Consider the following 18,926-nt stretch of genomic DNA (forward strand, 5'->3'; position numbering starts at 1 on the left):
CCTAACAGTCGACTCGGAATATGTCATGTCATACCTTGCATTGATAAAGAACTACTTTCACATTTAATATAACTCTATGCACAAAGGTCGGAAGGTTTTCAAACCTTGTAATGTTAGGCTTAGGTAAGGGCGTGGTAAATTTGGGTAAAATGTGAGCTTAAAGCTTTAGCTTTGGGGAGTATAATTCCTAGGAAAATCCATGATCAAACATAAATGATGACCGCAACTCTCCCACTCAACACATGATAAAGTAACAAATGAACCACATCATACTTTTTCGCCTTTTTCCACAACTAAAACCGATCACGCATAAAAATATGAAATTACGACACTTGAGTGAAAATATGCTTTGAATTTTTCTGAAAGTAATGAATTTTTCTCTTTTCTTGCTCAATTATTTTTTCTTTTTCTTTTTTCTTTTTCTCCCTTTTGGGAACCTTCACATTCTCAATTCTTCTCATCTTTTACTCATCATTTTTTTTTTCTAATCACCACATGTGAACAAGAAGAACCCCCTTTCTTTTTCCAATACCCAAATCGTGCTCAAATGAAACACACTATAACTCCCTCGCCTCACTCACTAATGGCTCCCCCAAGCTAAGACCTACAGCACCGAGCCACATAATTTTTGGGGCCCAAACGAAATTGTGTTAATTAAACTCCCAGAATTTTTTATTATATATTTAACCGCTGCTCTAGTAAACATTGTATGATGTTTCTCCCAGTTGGTAAACGGTAATAAGTGTGGGAGAGGATACCAGAGTTCGATTCTTAACTCATGCTGTTTTTTGTATATTTTTTTTGCTTTTTCAATGGCTGTCAAACTTTTTTCATTCATTTCTAAAATTGATCCACATAAAACGTTAAACCATATTATTAATTTGACTCTATATTTTGTATAAATAAAATAATATTAATATAATAATTATGTGTTTTACATTAAATAATCGTCCGTAAAAATTTTAGGGGACCAATATCTATATTTAGCACAAGGCCTCCAAATTGTCGGAGACGGCCCTGAGCCTGTGACTAGTAACTAATGGGGCTTAATAGGATTGTAATATGGTTAGTCACCAAACAAAAGGGCACAAGCAACAACATGGGTAGAAAGAAGGGAACAAATGTATCTAAAATCGTCTGAAGGCCACCTAAAAGAAGAAATGCCTTCGTCCTCCTCAATGTACATGCATGTGAGCCATAAAACATTACTAACAGTTGCAAACCAATACTCAAAATCAATGACATACCAGGAAGCTAACACACATTCCTAACAAAATCAACTAGCCAGACACCAAGTCCACAAACAGTTAGTCAAAGTTGACTCATGTTAAGGCATCAAAATAGTCGAAAATCAAATCATGGTTAACAAATCAACAATGCTCGTCATAAAAAACCAAGAATCAAAATAATTTTCAATCAAGGGGCATAGGGAAGCAAGATTTTGTATTCATCGGAACGCATTTTTGTTCTTTTTTTTTCAAAAGCGATAAACTACTCTAGAAAGTAATTACACATACCTCCCCCAAGCCAAACTCAGCAATGTCCTCAGTGCTTAAAGGAGTGGAGATCCAGGGTATCAATAATCGTTCAACCCCTCCGGGTCCAAGTTTCTATGCCTTTTGCTCGATCTTGGTTAGTAAATAACCAACCAACGAGCGCAGAAGCTTATCGTGTGCACTGGCACATCTTTCGTGCAGCAGGACATGCGCGATAATCAACAACATAATTTGCATAAAATCCAAACGAACTCTATGCCAGTAAGGAGTGGGATTCCTTAAGGAAGAAGAAAAAAGATGGAAAAACAATAATAAAAGAAGAAAAGAAAAAAGAAAAAAGAAGGAAAAAAAAAAGTAGGCATACTCTCCTTATGGAAGTTGTTTTATGGACTATTGATTCTTCAACCTCAATGATCAATGAAATATTCCTCTCTGTTTTTGGGCATTCATGGTGGACAAGCTCTTCACCATCTAGAGCTCTCTACAAAGCATCCACCTCTTCTTTGTAAGTACTGCAAGTACCTGCAAAAGATTCACAAAGAGGAACTGGAAAAGAATAATAATCCCTTTTTTTCACAAAGAGGAACTAAAAAGAATAATTATCCTATTTTTTTCAAAGACAAACTAAAGAAAATAATATATATATATATATATATATATATATATATATATATATATATATATATATATATATATATATATATATATATATATATATATATATATATATATATAGGACCAGGTTCTGGTGAGAACCTCTCTTAAGATGAAGACTAAGAACCTTTTTGAACCGTTAGATTTGGAGGAATTGAACGGATGAGATATAATTCATCGAAATCAGCCTCGCTCCATCAGAACGCACGGATATCTTTCTCTCTCAATTCCAATCCCCAAAACAGATAGTCTGATGGTTTCTCTCTCCTCACAATTCTCTACTCTTCCATTTTCTTCGAGATTCCGAGTTCTTTACCCAAAATTAGCTATATTTTTCAATATCATCTGCAATTACTCTCAAATATTTCCCCAAATTGAATTACTGATGATTTGTAGTAATTTATAGATGCAATTTTGGAGTTCGCCAAAGATTTCAAGCAAATTCGACGGTACTTATGCGATGCTTATAATTCTTCACACGATTCTGAAAAATCGATATTTAATTCAGGTATTACTCACATTTTCTAAACTTTTTCAGTAGTTTTAGCTGAAATTAGGTATAAATTCAACAAATTGCGAAAATTGAATTTTGTATGATTTTTTTTTAGTGATTATAGTTGTTTTAGAAAATGTTGGAGCTCAAATATGTGAAAAATTTCTTGAATACAGAGTTATGCGTATTGAGTTTAGGTTAATTAGATTTTAAGTTCTTAGTTTATGCCTAATTGAAATTTCATAATTTGAGCCTAATTGAATTAGGTTCTTATATTTTCTTTGATGATTGTTATTGTTTCCTGTAGTTGTGTTATTACATAAGTAGATTAAAAGTTTACTTTAGTAAATTAGATTTTAAAAAATGTTTTAAAGACTCCAGGATAATGATTAGAGTAGGATATTATATGAACAATGATTATAACGATGAGAAACTAAGGGAAGAACCACCTCAGAAGATGATTATTGACAGAGTTCAGATGAATTTGAATTATCCAGATTCATTGTTTACATTAGGAATTTGGGATAGATGACTTGCACACACAATTGCATTTTCCTCCTATGATTCTCCTTTTTTTAAAATTGATTAAAACTTACTAGAAATGAATAAATTAGCCAGATTAAAATCTGGTAAAGGAAAACTGTACAAAAGTAAACTTAATCTCTCTTAAGGTAAACTAAATCTCTAGATGCATTGACTCAGATTTTTCAGCTTGTTAGTTTTTAGTATTTGGGATCTGGGTTAATGCCTCAAATTCCAGATTGTTTTTGGTAGTTGTTAGCCATGTACAGAGTGGTTGGTGATGCAGACTTGCTGCCACTGTTGTCCTGCGTGGACTGCTGGACAGCTGAACTATTTTGTACAATTCTGAAGGCCTGGTGAATGGTGATGCAGACTTGTTGCTGGGTAGCTGAGTTGTTATGTTAGCTGCGGTCAGAGTATCATCTTATTCAAAAGAGCATGACAGCAGGACATCTTATTTTTTGTGAGGTCTTTGTGTTGATAGGATATAGTAGCTGGAGCACATACATTAGGGAGGTTTAGACCTGAACCGCAGTTGGGGCAAGCCAGAGACTAAATATACTTTTAAATTTTATGAATGGGAAGAATATTTAATCCCGCGCCCTTACCTTTTATGTCAGATTGGTGTGTAGAAAATCAGATATTCATTTATCATATTTTAAAAAGTAGATCAAAACCTGATAAAAGTAAATAGATTAAGCTGAGAAGTAAATCTGTGAAGCTAGTTGTGAATTCTTATGAGCAGTTACAATGAATGTCATATTTGGCATATTTGAGTTGTTAAGGCTAGTCCCATATGCTTTGACTTTGAATAATAGTTGATAATGAAGATGGTGTGTTGGCCCAAACATATAAAGTAACTACATTGTGCATAAGTAAACCAAATCTTTCCAATAGTAAACAAAACCTCTCTAAAAGTAAACTAAATAACAATGAAACATCAATTGTTTTCTCTTAAATATTTTGTGAAAACCTATTAGCTCAACTGGTAGAGCACTATGCATATGCATAGGGGATGTAGGTTCGATTCCTACATAGGTTGTTTCTTAGAGTAAACTTTTTTTTTAAAAAAAAAAGATTAAAAGTAAATACAAGAAACTAAAAGTAAATTGAAATACCTCAAAAGTAAATCATGATAACTAAAAAGTAAATCAAAATATATCTAAAGTACCGTATAATTATTACTTTTGTTCAAATTGTTTTTTGACGGTTACTTTTGTTCAATTTAGGAGTAAATAAACTACTCGTAGACGTAGTTATAACTGATTCAAAAGTAAAATAAGTATCAAATAGGAGAGTTCACATCATATGTGGAGTACTAAATATTGCCTATGTAAGATTCGAACCTACATAATTGTGGAATGCACAAAGCTCTACCAATTGAGCTAATAGGCTACAATAAGGAAATTATGTGGTGATTAAGGTGGTGTGTTGAAACAAATAGATAAAGTAACTGAATTGAGCGAAAGTCAACTAAATATCTCCAAAATTAGACTAAATCCCTCTAAATGTAAACAAAATAATAATGAAACTTCAATTATATTTTTTTTCTTAAATTCTTAAAAACTAATAGCTCAAATTGATCATGAACTGCTTAGAAGCAGACAACAGCAAGCAGAAAAAACAAACATGTACCAACCTGCTACAAAATTCAACCTTGAAAAGTTGACTTCAGCTTCGAACATCCTGCATCAGGTCTGCAGCAACTAGCTACTGCCAATAGACTTGCAGAACCAGCAGATTTGAACGTGGGTGCTTAGCTGGTCAGAACAAAGGCTGCCTCTACTAGAACTAAAACTGCGTTTGCAAACAAGACTGCTACAACATAGAGAAGAACATAAAAAAATTCAGAAGTAAATAATAGGGATTAGGGAGTATTAACTCAAAAGTAAATTAAAAGTACTCAAAAGTAAATTAAAAATACTCAAAAGTAAATTAGAAAATCTCAAAAATACTCATAAGTAATAGAACTGCAGCGACGAGCCGACTGAACAACAAGCCGAGTGAAACGCGGCTGCCTAGCTGGTCATATTAAAGGCTTCATCAACTCTTCAAACATGACTGCTACATCAACAAGAAGAACACTAAACTAGAATTTTAGGTATCGTCCATTTCTCTGATGTTAGATGGTCGCTACATTCGCTGCTGGCAATCCATCAATGAGGATTAGAAGGCATATGCTGATATGCCAAGAATATGCAGGGTTGACATCTGCGTATGACTTTTCAGAATCAAATATGAGCAAATTTCCTAACCCTTAGAAGATGGGAATTAGAAGTGGTCAAACAATATTAGTCATCTAACCCTTCTTTGTCTGTTCAATGAAAACGTGCAAGCTTCTATTTGCATAAATGTATCCAACTACTGCTCAATTTACCAAGTAAACATCTTTCTTTAAAAGTTTTTTGTGCTAGCTATTAAAATTTGATATTCAGAATAGTCATGATCCCTGAATGGGTCCGCAATGACTGCAAATGATTGTAGAAAATAAAACACTACTTAATCGTAGGAAGTCTCTTATCTTCAAAGTTCGATTGATCTAAGGATCATTAAGTTAGATCAAGCTAGACCTGCGAATTTCGAGCTGGGAGTCTGCAATCACATAAAAGTGTCCATAAATCACACAAAATTGTTTATCTTATTCGGTTTCCAAGCGTCAAAACAACTTAACCAAACATGCTCTTAAATTAAATAACCATGGTACAATCATGAGGTTGACAGTCCATGACACACACGCACGAATATCCATTGTAGCTTAGATAGAACACAAATCCATTACTTACCTTGATAATGACTCTGGAACCTTCAGGCCACTGTACTCTATCATAAACATAACAACATCTGTACTTGTTAACCAACATTCACCAAATCTCTAATTCTGGAAACCACCTGCTACCAGTGCTACCAGTACACTCCCTTCTTGACTTCATGCATCAAAAAGAGCCCTAAAGCAACCTAGAACCAAGCAACAAAAGGAGTAAAGAATTCAGTCATGCAGCAGCAAATAACATTCAGCAGCAACAACAAACAGTCAAGCATCAAAAATAAAATTTGCAACCCATCAAATCATCACAACACACCAAAATTGCACAACAAAAACACAACATAGGCATTACACTTAAGGCTAAGGTGTAATCAGCTGTCAAACCTATTACTAGAAAAACTTCATCCCATACTAATCCCATAAATTTTACAAGATTCCACGAAGCCCTCACTTTCTAAACTATCACATTCAAGCTACAAAAATCGAGTAATTTCTTATCAATATTCAACGAATTGAAATCAACTAAATTTGAGTACATGAAATTAATTGTAGAAAATCAAAAGAAAAACCTAATTCATTCAATTAGTAATTAAAATCGCTAAAACTAAAACAATATAGCAATATAAAAGCCTTAATTGTAGCAATTGAAGCCGCAAAAATGAACAACAAATTCGCAATTTGAAAATACCTAATTTGAACATGTAAAACATAAAAAGAATCAATCCAAACCTTAATTAAAAAGTCATCAATAATTCGAGCCCTAATTAAAAATACAAAAACTGAAAACAAATCGAAAAAAATAAAAAGTACCTGCGTGCGTGAATTGAGAGAGACGAAAAATCGCAAAGAATATGAAGGAATTACAGAATGATAATCGAAGATGTTGGAGAAGATGGAGATGTGAATCGAAGCTCTCAGAGGATTTGCTAAAGGAGAGAGAAAACGGGAGGAAGAGAGAGAAAAAATTCTGAAAATTGAGAAGGAAGGGGAGGTCATCCAAAGGCGGTGAAATTACTCTATTGCCCTTATTTTCTGATTTGGTCGGACAAGATGTGGGTCGTTGATTTGATTGATCTAAGGGCTGAGATTAGTTCTCAGTTCTCATCTTAAGGGGTGGTTCTCACCAGATCCTGATTCTATATATATATATATATATATATATATATATATATATATATATATATATATATATATATATATATATATATATATATATATATATATATATATATATATATATATATATATATATATATATATATATGGTCTCAAAGAAATAGAAGTTCCCCGAGCCTCAAAAAAATAATCTAAACCAAAAAATTAATAGCAGAAAATAAAACTGTTTTCCCGGCAACGGCGCCAAAATTTGACAGGCTAAAGTCGTATCACCTAATCAAAGATAAACCTAAAATCACTATCTAAATAGCAAGGGAAGTCAAGATCGAATCCACAAGGAAACATCGTTCTTTCTCCAGCGTCTCTTTCCTACTACTAAGTACTAACATCCACCATAAATTAATCCAACAGGATAATCATCTCCTTGATGTATGATGAAGCAGTAGATAGCATACTCCTCATCTATCTACCTAATAACCTGTTATTTTGAAAGAAGCAGAGGATTTATCATATAGCAAACCTAAAAACAGAAACCCAAAACAAGTTTTTCTTCTTTCCTTGACATTTATAAATTATCTTTTTCAGTTGTCTTTTAATCTGAGTTTTGCTTAACAAAGCGGCCAAGCAACTATTGATTGTTGTAGCGAGTAATGTGACGTATGATCATCGAGCTATTGTCATTGATGGCATTATGGCAAACGCCGTGTTCTTGTGTCTGGCTCTATTCATTCCCGAGGTATCAATGTTAATTAACTCATTTAACTATTCTGGCGCTTCAATTTTGTCAGTTAATTTTATTTTATTTTTTGTAAACAGATGTGGCCTGACCTCATTCAAAAATATAAAGATGGAGGATTAGATATAGCTGAGAAATGAGAATTATGTTTTCTAGAATTCGCATGAACCACTCCGAGGTCAGGTGTTTTTCTTTTTCTTCGGTCTAAATTTAGTTCCTGTTTTGCTTTATTTAATTCTGATTTTAGTTTGCATTAACATAATTTAAGTAGTAAACTAGTGTGTAGCCCGGGCGTTGCCACGGGTTTTGACTTTTATTCGGGTTTTTTTTATAATTATGTTCAAGTAGAGATGGTGTCTTCATCAGATTACGTGGTGACATAAGATTAGTGTCCGATCATCAACCTCCTAGATCTAAAACCCCACATCCAAAAATCTAAACAAAGCCGGATCCTTTTCTTCAAATTAATAACTAAACATTTTTAAATTAAATAATCATTTCCTTTTTTGCATTCACTTTATTCAATGTATTGTTTATTTTAAAAAGAATATATTTGCTTATATAGAAAGATATTACATAAGTTGTAGTTGGTTAAGATGGTAAGAAGTGTAACTTTTAACAAAGAGGTCTTGTGTTCGATCCTTATTCGATGTTTTTTTGTTGTAATGACATGTCATGATGCTAATTAGTGGTGACGTGGCGTAATAAGGAGAGGTCTACCTGACACGTATACGTTCTTCAAAACACCTTTTAATATATTAGTATAGATATAAAATTTCACCCGGGTTTTATCTACAAAACTCTAAATTTACCATTTTTTGTTTTGTCTTTAATTTACCGCTATTTAGAAGGTGGACCATGGTGCACATAGAGCATGGTGCACCTTAAGAACATTAGTATATAATTAAAAGAACATCTGGTTACGTAAAAAGAACATGGACATATATTTTTATTATTTTTAATAAATTGTGATTTTTTATAATAAAAAAGTAAAACATCATATTGCATGTTCTTTTGCCGTAGTATCATGTTCTTTTGTTTATGCACATGTGTTCTTTTGGTGCACATGGTGCAACATGCTCTATGTGCACCATGGTCCATAATCCACGAATTGTTAATTTACTGTAGTATACTAGAGTGATTTGTTTTTTGCCACTTGATTTGATTTATTGCAATTAATCATTTCGAGTCTTGATCGTTTTGGTTCTTACATCTACTGACAATGTTGATACAAGCCAGTAGGCTACTATCGAGTCACTGACACGGTACCATACTCTCATTTTCTCCTACATTATTTGTGATTTATTATTATCACTTATTAATTTGTGAAATGGATCCTGTTTTCCATTTTTAATTAATTGAATTTAGTTTATTTTTGGGAAATAGTACATTACTAAAACCATAATTGATTATGTTTGAAGTGTAATCGGCTAAATGTGTTTTTATATATTATACTCCCTCCGAATCTAAATGTTATTCCCGTTTCCTTTTTTAGTGTCCCAAAATAATCTTCCCATTTCTTTTATTTCCTTTTTAATCTCTTCCTTGTAATTTTAACTTTGTAATTCTATTGGTTTATCAATAAAAAAATCTTGTAGTCTCATTGGTTGGTTTAAGTTTGGATAGATTAATGAGTTGACATTTTTATTCCTTAAATTCTATTGGTTCAACTATTTTGTTTTCTTGTGAAAATGGAATCAAAAAGCAACAATTCCCCATAAAACTACATTAATAATAGTTAATCTTATAATGTTTTTTTTCCTTAATAACCGCGTAAAATGATAAACGGGAATAACATTTAGGTTCGGAGGGAGTACCATGTTTTGTTAGTTTCAGAAAAATGTAAACATCTGTTTATACATGTGAGTTCCAGAAGTGGTTAATTGAGAATTTGGTTAGTAGTTTTCATATATTGGTTACAATGTTTAAATTAATTTACTTCAGCTAGCTATAATATAATTTATTTATTTTGATATTGTGTATTATTATGGATGCTTATGTTTGCGCAGGAACTGTGAAAGGGATTATGTCGTAATCTCAAGAGAGGTAATTTGTACAGGTGGAAGATGTTACGCAAACCGGTGGTGTTGGATAATGTCGTGTTTATTGTGATAGATTTAGACCTTGAAGTTTCTGATTAAGTGCCTTACTGAAGTTGGTTTGTAGATTAAGTGTTCCACTAAATATATGGAGGGACAGTCGAAGATATTGCAGATAAAATTGGTTCGATCTTAAGGGCCTCTTTGGTATGAATCATGTGATAGACACTCAAAGAGAGTAGATCTAAGCTCACAATCTCCTCATTTGGTAAGCCAAGGTATTTAAACTTTTTGGACATTATGCTGAAATGATCATCGGTCTTGAAGTTTCTGATATTAAAGAATTTGAAAACCATGCAAGTACATATATAAATTAATTTCTGTAATTTGGATTACAACAGAATACTAAGATTGCTCGTGCATACCTAGAACGAGCATTGAAGGGCGTGAAGAAATGGGACGATCAGAACATAAGGCCGGTCAAGTTCGATGTGGGAGATATGGTAATGGTGAAGGTGTTACCGGAACATCTAAGGTTCCTCAGAGGCAGAGATCACAGACTCGTCAGAAAATATGAAGGCCCCGTCCGCATCACTAAACGGATTGGGAAGAGTGCTTACAAGGTTGAACCTCCTATATGGATAAAGATACACCCCGTGTTGCATGTTAGCCGGCTCAAACCCTACCATGCAGATGAAGAACATTCTAACCGCAACATCAGCACCCGCGCCGACATCAAGCTCCGACAACGTACAACCACCTCAACCGAAGACTAAAGCGGCTCCACAATGTTATTGCTTTCTTTAGTTTCTTTTGTAATCTTGTAAGTCGTCGAGGAGTTCGACATCTTTAGTGGGGAAGGATGTTAGAATCCAAACTTCCTTGCCCTTGTAATTTTCTTATATTTCCTTGTATTTTTCTTATCTAATCTTTCTAGGACATTTTTCTTTTAAGTTTCTAGGCTTTAGAGAAGATTATTATGTTATTGTAATTCCAGTGTTCACTGGCAGTACTTAGCTAATTCAAAATAAACCTCTATGAGGGGTGTTGTGGGATCTTTTACGGTGATGACGTGTCACGCGTTCCTCGGAGGTATCAAGTATGAGCTGGCACGAACTTCTGGCAACCTGCAAAACAAGAATATTCCCGTAGGAATATTCCCTCCGATGCTTAAGTAAGTATAAGCTAGAGAGAGAAGTAATTTGTAGAGAGAAGGCAGAGCAAAGATAGTTTTAGGTTGGTGGGAATGAATTGATTGCCCTTTTACCTTGGGAATTGGACTATATATAGGGCTAGGGTTTTTGGGAAGTGTCCAAAAACCCTAGTTATATGACTGGCTGATCTTTAGAGATGAAGACATGTGTCCTTATCTGGTGCGTTTTGAAATAAAGGGCTTTAAGGTGCCTTTTTAGGACTGGGCCTGTCAAACAAGTTGGGCCTTCGTGCCATTTATGGAGGTGTAGACACCTACTTTTGTCCCCATTTCCGAAAGGGAAAGGTTCGATGATGAAAACATAAATCTCCACTTGACACGCATCTCCTATAAAATAACGAATCTCAATTCCCCTTTTCATTTCACCCGAAACCTGCTATTTATAGAAACCTGCTATTTATGGAAACCTGCTAAAAATAGTAACTGCCGTAATGGGCAGCTGTTGAAAGTGGCAAGTCATAAAAGATAGAAACCTGTCAAAATTAGGTGTTGCACTCCAACATAAATCCTAAATGAGATAGAAACTGCGAGAGAATCCTATTCCTAATACGATTCGAAAATAAGAGTTACGTATTGATCGAAATCCTAACGAGCCTAGAGTTCGTAACGGGCCCAGACGCATTCCGTCCTGAAATTGATACGCACTAAAAAGACTCGATTAAGTCTCAAACATTACGGATTTCAGGAATCCGAATCTGACTAAGAAAACAGTCCAGACCCTATTTTCAACGCATGGCTCTGGGCGCCGAAATCTTCGGCGCCCAGGCCTAGGCGCTGAAAATACCTGGGTACGTGTTTTTTCCTAATTCTTTGTTGGTTAGAACTCTGCAATTCTATCTTTCCACAAACTCTTTTCTATAAACATAGCCCAAGTTCGACGTGAAATCACAACACACAATTCATATTCTAAGTATTGACTCCAACCCCTAGCCTAAGCCTCACGCTGCGAAATTGTTCACGCGTTCTGTCGCAATCGATCCATAAATCGAACAGAACGTATCCTGTCCCACAATTTGAGATTCGTTAAATAAAAAGGAGAAATAGCAAAGTCAAAGTGGTTAGTTTTATGAGAACCGTGACGCACCTCTCAAGGGTGCGTCGTAATGTGCCCCTTCGCGTGATTTAATTGCTTTCCTCGCCCTTTTTATGAACTGTTAAACTAACTAAATCTGATTGTTCTACCACGCCTAATAAAGATAATATGTTGGGAAATTGAATTATCATGCTAGGTCCCTTAATGCTATTTAAATCAGATAATCGCGATCGATCTAGTATTATATGTTGCATATTGCTAAAATCAACTCAGATTAGTTTAATAGATAACGCATGTCTCTTCAATTATTTATGCTGAGCTAGTAAGGATATCCTGCCTCTGGAGTTATCGAAGAGCGAATACTCCTCTCGGTAGTTACAGTCCACCGAACCCTCAATCTCTACCCTGCGGGTGTACGTTGAGCGATCCCCACCACCAGGGATCACAAGGGAACCTACGGCCGTCATGGTCAAACATAATTGCACTCCCTTTATGTCACGATAACCGGGTTTTGTCAGTTTTTCTCATTGTCGTTAAAAACTGAATGGCGACTCCTATATTACTAGTCAATTGGGTGTAAACTCACAGGAAATCCAATTACACTTGATTGAATAAAAAGAATCGTCACACCCACGAGGCCACGCATTAGCCTCGTGCTTTTTCGACCCCCTCACAGTGGCGACTCCACTGGGGATAGTGAAGGAAATACTCGTGCTTGTAGGTAATCAAAATAGCCGAAGGGTGAAACGATCCTACCCCGCGTTTATTTCCCCATCAAGTTGGGACGACCTGAAAATCAGCATATTAATGTGAACGGGCAGAACCGCATAACGAATCTCGGCTCCCTCGGGAGTTGGGACTAAGGATACCTTTTTTCGCCAATAGGGGGGTGCATACGCCGCGCATGTTGCCCACTCGGTACTTGTGCATGTAGTACACCTATCCCGAACCCAATCGCTCGCTCATTAGGTCCCTCTCGCCTGCATGCCCCCTTGGCTTGCACTTGCGGGTTGGCCTCTTGAGCGAAATTCGTCTGCTGAAGACACTACCTCGACCGGGGCATGTGTTGGATCTACGATAGAAGCGGTACCAAGCCAGGCGCAAATAACTACCCATAGAAGCCTATCATAAACTACATGACATGTTATTATCGCCTCATGATGAATGTTAGTTATGTGTAGCGAAATATGTGATTGTGTGTGACAAACTATCCTGGAAAACCAACAACCTTAAAATTGCCCAAACATTCATAGACTAATTTGCCAAAGAGTTATACCGAAATACGTGTTCCGCAAACCCGAATGATCGCCACAAAGATAAGCGACGCTCGGGATGGCCTGTAACGAATCCCACAAAACGCTGCACAACGCGTAAAGGACGTTATTAGGCAAGCACGCAAATCGAAGTCGCATAAACAAAAGTAGACGCAAACAGGAAACGAGAATCAGCCAGGGACGCATTTTCAACGCCCCTGGCTGGGCGGCAGAATTTCTCACGCCCGACGCTGGGCGCTGAAGTTGCTGCTTGGCCTTCTGGTCAGGCGCAGCAGCCTCGGTGCCCGCGCAAAAGGAAATAAACACGTAGCACCAAAAAACGTTCGTAAAAAAGGAATTGCTACGAAGGCGTAAGAAAAAGCACTCGATTCTAGAGGCGACTCAAACAAAAACAAATAATAAATAACTCTTTGTATCGTCGACAGGCCTCCTACGACGACAATGTTCGGCACCGAAACCGAACACGCTAATAACTATGAATGTCACACGGGCAAGTGTTTCGAAAATTCAAAGAATGACCAAAAAAAAACCAAAAAGTGTACCAATAAAAGAAAGAGCAAAAAACCAATAGAGAGAGTAGAATTCTAGACTAAGTAATGCTTGAAACTTTGGGAACCTAAACTTTAGCTTATCTTATGCCTAGGACTGGTCCTGCCACTTGGTGCCGATCAGGGAATCAACGGTTAGTGCGTCTAGAAGATACATCGCCAACATCAGGTTTAGTGACTCCAAGCTCCGTCCGTCATCCCTCATTTCAAGGATCTCCGCTTCCCCAACCTCGATTCGCACCTTCAAACATGTCCATCGAAGATTTGCGAGACCAGATGGTACAAATGACCCAACTTATGGGCCTATTGAAAATGGAAAATGAAGCTTTAGCGGCTGCACAAGCCAAAAATGACCTCGATAACGAGAAGAGGATTGAAAAAATGGTCCTACAGCAAACCATGGGGAGCAAATACTTCTCCCTCGATCTTGAACCTTTTCCTGGCAAACTACCAGAAAAGTTCAGTTCATCTGACTTACCAAAGTTCAAGGCCACGGACAATCCCCGTGATCATCTACTGAGCTTTGTGAATGCCATGAACTTGAAAGGCGTGGACAAGTCCATGTATTTACCTGCCTTTCCTTTGTCCTTGGAGCCTGTGCCGCTCAAATGGTACTATCACCAGGACCTTAAGCTCTTCCCCACTTGGGAAGACTTTGTCAATGTCTTCATCAAGCAATACTCGTCGAACATGGATTTCCGAGTCACCATGCGCGAGCTGGAAGTTCTCTTCCAAAAGAAAAATGAGGTTTTCACAACCTACTTTGCTAGATGGAGGGACCAGGCGGCCCAGCTAATCAATAGGCCTCCCGAAACAGAATTGGTCCAAAAATTCATTGACAACCTGGACCCGGCTTACAGACAACACCTTAGGTACCTGGGACTTGACACTTTCAAAAGAGTTTATGATGTGGGAATAAAGATCGAGGATGACCTCGCCAAAACCATAAAAAGCAAACCCACATATAAAAACAACACCTATAATCGGGGTAACACATCCCAAGCCCAAGAAGTCCATGTTGTAGAAGAGACTCCCGCCCGAAGAAGCCCTGGAAGATGGGTCCGAGACCGAAAGTTTGCCCCACTCGGGTCGACTTTGGTACAAGCCTTTGAAAGATTAACCAATCAAGGAAAGTTGAGACCTATAGGCCCCACCCGTGACCCTCCTGTCAAAAGCAAATATTGGGTCGAAGGTACTTACTGCAAATTCCATCAAGGAAATGGGCATGACACTGAAAACTGCTGGAACCTAAAGAATACCATCCAGGACATGATAGAGGATGAAGTGATACCTCTCCCTAACGTTGGCAAACCCAACAACAACAAGAGCCCACTCGGCTCTTGTCACATCTCTCTCGACCAACCAGAAAATGAGAACTTCGACCCTACGGTGTACATTACACCTCAAGGTGCACCACTCGCTGTGGTCCCTATGGATCGAATCGAGAGAGAAGTGTGTGGTGTGTGGGATGATGATGCTGAAGATATCTACCTATCTCAAGTGTCGGGCCAGGACCTCTTTACTGAAACTTGGCCCGGGTATGCTCTCATCGACACCACTCAAGAACCCGAAGTCGACAACCTCACCAGATCAGGAAGAATATACCAGCCTGACATTCGCCCACCTCCTATGGATGATATCCCAGTCAGGCAAGCTCCTGGGAATGGACGGCACACCACCGTCGCAGAAGTCATTGAAAATCCTCTTTTGAAACAATTGAAAAGAACCAAGGCCGAAATTACCATCTGGGATCTCATGTGTACCTCAAAAGAACATCGCGAAAAGCTTATTCGCTCACTTGACCTCATCTCAGTGCCTACAGATTTCACACCTGACTCATTGGTTAACCACGTCACGAGAGATGCTGGAGAAAAGGCCATAGTTTTCACTGACAAAGATTTACCCAGGGAGGGGGGGTGCCCATAACAAAGCCCTCTATCTAGTAGTTGGATGCAAAGGGCAAAACATCCCCCTAGCGCTCGTAGATAACGGCTCGGCGGTTAACGTTTGCCCGTTGCGAACCGCCCATTGCTTGGGACTAGGAAGCGATGACTTCCAAACCTCCACACAAGGGGTACGAGCCTATGATAACTCTCGAAGGCCTGTGTTGGGAAAAATCAACCTTACCATACAAACCGGGCCTGTGGTACGCACCACGGAGTTTCAAATAATCGACATCAAGCCCACTTTCAACCTCCTATTGGGGGCGACCTTGGCTCCATGACTTAGGAGGTGTGGCTTCTACCCTGCACCAAATGGTTAAACTTAACCATAACAGGGTAATACTAGAAATCCGCGCCCCTCCTCTCGACATCAGTTGTACTATGGTTGGAACGGTCGAAACTGCAGACGACCTTTATGGGTTTCAAATGGAAGAAGCAATCCAGTTCATTGAAGACTATGATCCAGCATTCCTAGACCCGCATGCATCCCGGGTCATCCCTAGAATGCTGCTAGCTCAAGGTTATTTCCCAGGAACCCCATTGGGCATAAGGAAGAAGGAATGCACATTCCATCCTTTATCCAACAAATCTACTCCCTTTGGCTTAGGCTATGAACCAACGGAGGAAGATATTGCTGACCGCTTGTCTGGGCTACGCCTTAACAAAGCCAAACAAACCACCCTCCTTCCCCCGTATCGAAGAACCCTTAACGGGATGTTCGTTCGGGAAGGAGAAGAACACCCATGCTGCGATTTCCCTGAACCCTTCGTTCAGGATGGCTTGCTAAAACCCGGATTTGAAATTTTCCATGACTGCCACACCTTGGATGAGGCACCCCACCTCACCAAGACTAAAACAGCTAAAATATTGGACAACCAGGCTCTATGGACATGTTTAACGAATCGAGGCCTATGGAGAACGAGACTGCGATGACTACCCTAGCTTTACAAGATGAAGGTTTCGATCCAACCCTGTTAATCTCTCCTGCATCAACACTAGAAGAGATCGGGAACGGATGGGTGAAGACATATCAGTGGGTCAATGCAAAAGGAATAGAATTCAAGATGAGTACCGGTGAAGGACCGAAGTTTTATGAGACTAAACCCCAGGCTTGAGCCACATAGAGCACCATTAGTAAAAGCGCCTAGTAGTTATTTAGATTGGTAGAAAAAAAATAATAGAGACTTTAGATGGTCCTAAAACCCCTTAGAATATAGGTCAGTTTTATTTCAGTGTGTTTTCCTTACTTTCCGAATCAATAAAGGCGTAATATTTCTCCTAAAAAATTTATTCTAACACTAAATAAGCACCAAATGTACTTGCAAAATACAAAATACAGAGGCGGCCCACTCTAGGCCCAACAAACAAAGCCCACTCGGTTTTGAAATAGTGCCATGGGAGCCAATTCCCGAAACCCACAAAATAAACCGCACCATCCCATTCATATCCCCAAAACATAAAACTCAACCAGTGTAACCATAAAAATCAACCCATACAACCCAAAGAAGTCAAAGGAAATCAAAATCCAAAACGAAAGCAAATGTTGCTAAAAAGGGGAATTAATAAAATATAACCCCCACCAATCCTTCAAAAACGACACGCACCTCAACCCACCTCAAAAGCCTACACAAAGATCTTCATAACTTCCGCACCCTAACTCCATTTTCAAAACTGTTTCGAGTCACGAATAGAAAAAATTAATCCGGACAAAAATGCATTTCACGCTAACAGTCAAAAAAGCCTCCAAAATAGCCTCAAAATTTACTTTAAATACGAGCAAAAATCAAGGCACAAAAAAGAAATAAATGCAAGAACATGTGAAGCAAAACGTCAAAAACGACCGCCAGAAATCATTTTCAGCGCCCAAGGCTGGGCGCCGAAATTTCTGACGCCCCAGCCTGGGCGTTGAAACTCTCTGCCTGCCAAAAATTTTCTTTTCAGAATTGCTCGTCATTTTATCCGCACACAACGGAAAAATAACGAACACTTGGGGGGTACAGTACGTATCCAAATAGGCTTACCAAAAACATAGCCATACAAATTAGTCGAATTTCATTTTTACGCGACTTATGGAAAAAAACGGCAGATGAAAATAATGATAATACTTCACTCATTTGACCGATTAAGTAATATGCTTCCACCTCAGGGCATATCTACCGAAATCCGGCATACTAGAACTTATTCTAAAGCTAGAACTACGCGCGACCTGATTCTGACAAGATACGTAGGCAATCCTTGCCAAGTATTCGGTCCAATAAAAAAAACACATATTCTTTGTGCAAAGTGTTAGACACATAAAAACATAAAAAAGGAGGAGAAACAAAAAAAAATGAAAATGAAAAAATAAAATACGCCTTTATTGAAAAATAATAAGAAGGAAAACAAAGTGCTAAGAAATGAAAAAACAAACACAACTGAAATAAATAAAGGGCACCTACACCCTAGCAAGAACTACACTACTCTAGTTCTTCCGGATCATCAAATAAAGTCTTGTAGAGGGCAATGTTCGCAGGATCCACCCCCACAGTCTTCTGCGCTGCCCCAATATCAATCTCCATAAGAACCGGCTCCTGGACACTAACTTCCAAAGATGCCAAGGCTTCAGAAACATTCTCAGTTATAGCCCGCTCAGCCTCAAGGGCACAGACAATGGTGGGAGAAGGATTATTATCATCAACTAGACTAGCCACTGTTTCTACAGGCGGTTGAGCCTTCCTAACCCATACATTGTTCCGGCGACGATCTCCGCGAGAGCTTGCATTTCTTTTAACAACAGCAGGCCCCTTCGTGTTAGGCATCTTTTTAGGCCTGAAACTGGAACGGGGAGGAACTTCCTTTCGCTTTCAATCAGGACGAGCTTTCACAGTCTTAACACTATAGGTACGAGGTTTTGCAGAATCAGGACCCTCATACTTAACACGAATACGAGGTATCAAAAGCTCAGCCGGCTCCCCATTTCGAGCCTCGGTCCTCACATCTTTATCATCGGAGCTCATCCACAACTTGTAGTTTTCAGAAAGACCCACAAAGCCATTTGTAGCTACGGCCCAACGCGGGAGACCATCATAATACTTAGCCCACGTTAGAACCCGTGC

At 38.1% G+C, this 18,926-nt stretch overlaps 2 long non-coding RNA genes across 5 annotated transcripts; one reads left to right on the plus strand and one right to left on the minus strand.

Moving 5' to 3' along the window:
* Positions 1–272: 272 nt before the first annotated feature.
* LOC110800015 (uncharacterized) lies at positions 273–6,900 on the minus strand. Of its 3 annotated transcripts, none has more exons than XR_002536526.2 (4): positions 6,740–6,900; positions 5,949–6,120; positions 4,805–4,980; positions 273–2,018 (listed from the first exon to the last, which is right to left on the minus strand). It is a non-coding gene; the product is annotated as an uncharacterized lncRNA (long non-coding RNA). The 3 variants fall into 3 exon arrangements; XR_008921923.1 differs by having other exon boundaries at positions 273–2,042; XR_008921924.1 differs by having other exon boundaries at positions 4,805–5,376.
* A 454-nt stretch (positions 6,901–7,354) lies between these two features.
* Positions 7,355–11,082, plus strand: LOC110800017 (uncharacterized). Of its 2 annotated transcripts, none has more exons than XR_002536528.2 (4): positions 7,355–7,781; positions 7,862–7,964; positions 9,791–10,098; positions 10,222–11,082. It is a non-coding gene; the product is annotated as an uncharacterized lncRNA (long non-coding RNA). The 2 variants fall into 2 exon arrangements; XR_002536527.2 differs by having other exon boundaries at positions 7,360–7,781; positions 7,862–7,959; positions 10,222–11,080.
* The last annotated feature ends 7,844 nt before the right edge of the window (positions 11,083–18,926 follow it).

Source organism: Spinacia oleracea, chromosome 5 (assembly GCF_020520425.1).
Source record: "Spinacia oleracea cultivar Varoflay chromosome 5, BTI_SOV_V1, whole genome shotgun sequence".
NCBI classification, from domain to species: domain Eukaryota; kingdom Viridiplantae; phylum Streptophyta; class Magnoliopsida; order Caryophyllales; family Amaranthaceae; genus Spinacia; species Spinacia oleracea.